The 4901-nt window shown below is 41.7% G+C and overlaps 1 pseudogene; it reads right to left on the reverse strand.

Moving 5' to 3' along the window:
• Positions 1-4421: 4421 nt before the first annotated feature.
• Positions 4422-4587, reverse strand: LOC145544873 (metallothionein-1C pseudogene; annotated as a pseudogene).
• Positions 4588-4901: the final 314 nt, after the last annotated feature.

Genomic DNA, 4901 nt, shown 5'->3' on the forward strand with positions numbered 1-4901 from the left:
GGAGAGACAAACCACAATGGCTGCCAGATTCTGATACCACCACACTGCCTCCCACACAGGCAGTGCAGTTGAAAGCTTCTCTGCCTTCTGTGACCCACACCTGTGCCCCTGGGGAACTGGCCAGGTACAAGGTTAAGTGGTAGACACCTGCCCTCTATGCTACACACACACATTTGCTGTGTCTATGGTTTTGATAGTGGGTCAACCATTATTAAGCCTGTCTCTCTCTTAATATGATTGCTCACCTAGTCATAAAATGGCTTCCTCACAGCGGCACCAGGCCAGTTTGAGAGATGAGCTCACCATACCTGTGTATACTATACCTCATAATAGTCCTCATTTGGGCTCAAGCCATATATTACCAGCCCAGTCGTACCACTTCTCATTTTTGCCTTGACAGAGCTGGGCTTCAAATTGACAAGCATATCGTTTTTGATACATAGAAAAAACACTGTTCAGAATGTGTTAGGGAAAAAAAAAGCCTTCTCCAAAAAGAAAATATCACTGGTGTTCAAGTCGCCTTAACAATAAACACTAATAATGACAACAGATTGTTTGTTCAATATTAACTGCATTTAACTGTGAGACAAATCAAAGATCGCCATAGGGAACACACGACTTGTTAGGAATGGTATGTTTTAATAATTCTGAGAGAAAAATTCTAGTTCATCCACAACGTCAAAGGGTAACATTTCCCAGGGGAAATGAAATTAATCATAGCAAAGGAAAATGCAACTGAGTTAAATGCTTTTTTTTTAGGCTATTAATACTTTTCTTCTACTTTTCTGAGTGAATTCCCAAAGTCCTGGGCTCTTGTTGGCGAAAAACTCCAGAACAATCCGAGATGAGGCTTTCTGATCACCCATGCTTCATATTTGGGCCAATTCACAGGCCTTTGAGATAACACAGACAGAGCCGCTGACACCAGGTTTCCAATAGAGAGGGTGAATGTTTTAAAACACATTATCTATCGAAGTGGTAACAGGTAAGATGTCTTCGGGGCTTCAGTTTAGGTCGGTGATTTCTAATCTACATAAATTTCCTTGGAACTGACTGTAAATTAGTTAAATGGTTGGCTGGTGACAAAAAGACGAGGAAAATAATGCATGCATATAAAGCAGCACAAAAGCTTTGGAGGGATTTGAATCTACTCTGTAATTATGTTGGCGCATGGGAAATTAAAATTCTTGTTGGCCTCTCCTTTTGCTTTCTCCCTCCCCCCAGGCCCCCTCATCTTGTCCCCAATAAATGAGCTCTTGGAGGAAAAGGTAGTTTGAGGTGGAAGAAAACAAAGAGAAAGATGAGAGAGCAGGATGAAAAGACAGCCCAGCGAGGGCCTTCCTGTTCCCCAGTGAGGCACGGGGCTCTCACACAAGCAGGAAAGGCTGTTTTAATTAAAACCTGTGGTCGGTTCAAGGAAGAAAGTAGTTCAGATGAATAGTTTTCCTCCTACATCCCTCATTACAGCTTGCACTTTGGGCTATTTATGTTATTTCTCTAGACCAGGGGCGAACAGGGACAAATCTAGCCCAGCACCTGTGTTTATATCACCCTCAAGAACGGTTTTTACATTTTTTACATAAATATCTACATTTTACTCCCAGTTTTTCCTCTTAGCCTGCCAAGTCTAAAACATTTCCTCTCTGGCCCTTGAAGAAAAAGGTTTCCACTCTTTCCTCTAGTTGAGACCTCCAGGGGGCAGCACTGAGCAGTACGTTCCTTTTCCTTTTTTAATCTCTCGGATTCTATAAGGCCTGATGGTTGGATAGATATTTAAAAGTTCCAAAAGAGGATCCTAAATGCAGGAAGACATTAAAAAAATAATAAGAAGAAGAACCTAAGGCTTAGAGGTGCTAATTGGCTGGTCAAAAGTCAGTAAAGGGAGACACAGCAGACTCCTACCTTGGAAGAATCTGTGTCCCAACTTGGAGAAGATAGTAAGAAGTTTTATAGCAATGGTGCAGAGAGGGTGTGATCAGCTTGTGGACGTTCTTCTGAGGGATTGGTGGTGAGGTAAGTAGGAGTCAGCATCACCAACCTTCAGGTTCCAACTGGTCTGGGGTCTTAAATGCTTGTGGGCAGAGTACTATCCTTAATCCGTAAACTTCTCCCACCTGTAGCGGGTTTCAGAGATATTGTAGTTCAGCTGCAAAAAAGCACAAAGATATTGTTGTGTGTATCCGTTGATGGGGAAGGGCTTCCCTGATGGCTCAGTGGGTGAAGAATCTGCCTGCAATGCAAGAGACACAGGAGACGTGAGTTTGATCCCTGGGTTGGGAAGATCCCCTGGAGAAGGAAATGGCAACCCACCCCAGTATTCTTGCCTGGAAAATCCCATGGACAGAGGAGCCTGGCAGACAGGCCACAGTCCAGAGGGTTGCAAAGAATAGGACACGACTTAGCAACTAAACATACTTTTTGATAGGGAACCAGGACCTTGCCCTAGAGTTGCACTCTTGTTTCTCTTGACTGTTTCTCCCTGGTCTCCCTTCTTGCCCTAATTAGTAACTGCTTGAATGTGCCCATTGGAATTCAGGGAAGGTCATGAATGCTGAATGAAGACTGTTTCCAAAAATCAAAAAAACAAGGGACACAGGAAGGCTTTGTGCCCAGGAGCCCCACAGGACCCTGCAGAGTGTACCTTGATGGAGGCCAGTGTATTTTAACAAGCAAACAAACAAACAAACTAATCCTATTCCTAAGGAGAGGTACAGTTTGAGACTCAATTCCTAGGTAAGTGACAAACCTGACATTGTCCTAAACAATATATTTATGATTATATGGGCCTTTGGGGAGGCACTGAAAAAACAAGTTTACCATGAGGCTCAAAACTGATTTGCGATGTACTTAATGGTAAACTGAGAGAGGAGAAACACATGAGAAAATAAAATAAATTTCTTTCGTTATGTTTACTAAGAATTACACCAGTGAGAAAATAATTTGCTTGGTACATTTTATGCCCATTTTGAATGTCTCAAGTGATAAGAGTTTCTGACTTTTTCCTTGGGGGAGGTGGGGACTATCCCTAAGCTAATACTTCTCATTGTCATTCATGTTTTCTAAGGCAATAGCTCAAGGTCTAATAGGTTTACCCATCACTCTACACAGATGCTGAATTGAAACCTTTCTAATAATACCCAAACTGTATTCTAATTTTTTGCTATGTTTTCAAAAGCTTGGGGATATAAAACCTTGATGTGTATATTTTAACAAATATTGATGCTTTCTTTGGAATTTGGGAAGCAAGTGTCAATGGATTGGATATAACTAAATGAATTGGATATAACAAAACACTTTGACCTGTCATCTGGGCAGTTGTAATTAGCCTAATTCTATTACATAGGTGAATTGTGCCTTTATGTTATCTAGACAGCGTTAGAGAGAAACCCTTCATTCCTCTCCCAAGTGCTCTTTTGAAAGTCTTACTGCTCTAGTTAGTTCAATGCTATTTATTTTTACTTGTGTTCATTACTTTAGTCCTCAGGAGTAATGTTCAATGTTTAGCAACAATAAATTTTATTTCCCACGTGACAGCCTGGTTACAAAGCTAATACAAATCCCTCTAAATCTTTTGTGTCGCCTAGTATGCATTCATTATTTTCTTCATCTTTTTGTCACCAGCCAACCATTTAACTCGTTTACAGTCAGTTCCAAAGTAATTTATGTAGATTAGGAATCAAGAGTAGGCAAAGCCCTCCAGGCATCTCACTTGGCCCTCTCAGCTGTGGATTGGGGTCTCCCTCTATCAAACCAACCCCTCATCCACCCTCTTTAGAGCTGAAATGTTGGCTTTATTTAACTTCCAACTTCATAATACACACTCTCTAATCATAATCAATCGACCAACAATTATTTATTTCTATCCATGTAATGCTCTCCTAAGGAGTTGCTCCGGGTAAAAAATAAATAAATAAATGACAACAGATGGCAAAAAGGCAATATGAAACAAGTGATTTTTCAGAGTTGATTTAAATGCTTAGCTAAGCATTCCAGGAAGTCTTGTCATTTCAAAAGTGAGTGTTATACATACAGGGTAGAGGGAATCAAGTGGTCCTCAACTAAAATGTCTCTTGGTGTTAATTTATCAAAGGGTGGACCAAGACAACCTACATAAAAATATATTTTGACTATTCAAGCTGTTTTGGACAGTTTTTAAATATTACTCCTATAAAAGTCAAAATGGAATTAGTATTGCTAAGAGAGCTCTCTAAAATAGAGCTGAGAGGCCACTGAGAAAGTGTGCATATACACATCTCGACTGGATGGTATCTGACCTTTTTTTTTAATCAACAACTTATACTGCAAATCACATATCTCATAGAAAAAAAGAATAGGGCATCAGGTCAGGTTGTATGAAAAATAATCAAATGCAGGCTTGTCCTGGTTTCTCTGTTAACACCTGGGACAGGCTCTCCCTGACATCAGGCACAGCAGAAGCCCTTGTCGGCTGCCCCCTGCCAGACGCACCCTGGGCACAGTCGGTACAGCCAGGAGCCATCAGGAGCAGCAGCTCTTCTTGCAGGAGGTGTATCTGCAGGTTTCACAGCTGCAGGAGTTGCCAGTGGAGCAGGAGCAGTTGGGGTCCATTTGATGGAGAGGTGAGGCCGGGAATCCAAAGCCAGAAAGCAGGCTCATTTTTCTGGTGGGAGGTGTGATTGAGCCTTGGAACCCAGGTGCCCAGTTACCTGGAATCTGACCTTTAGGCCACATCATCTCATCACTGGCAACCAGGACATCTACCCAGTGTTCCAGAGACTCAAGATACATATCAGACCTTGACTCTGAAATAGCTCGTGACAGCCAATTTACTACATCCTTACCCTGAAACAACTCATGGAGCCATCCCTTAAGGACAAATATTTCCTTCCCTGTGTCGGAGTACAGTCTCATGGTTTTTGGCT

The sequence above is a fragment of the Giraffa tippelskirchi genome, chromosome 4 (genome assembly GCF_054371585.1).
Source record: "Giraffa tippelskirchi isolate mGirTip1 chromosome 4, T2T-mGirTip1v1.2.pri, whole genome shotgun sequence".
Taxonomy (NCBI): Eukaryota; Metazoa; Chordata; class Mammalia; order Artiodactyla; family Giraffidae; genus Giraffa; species Giraffa tippelskirchi.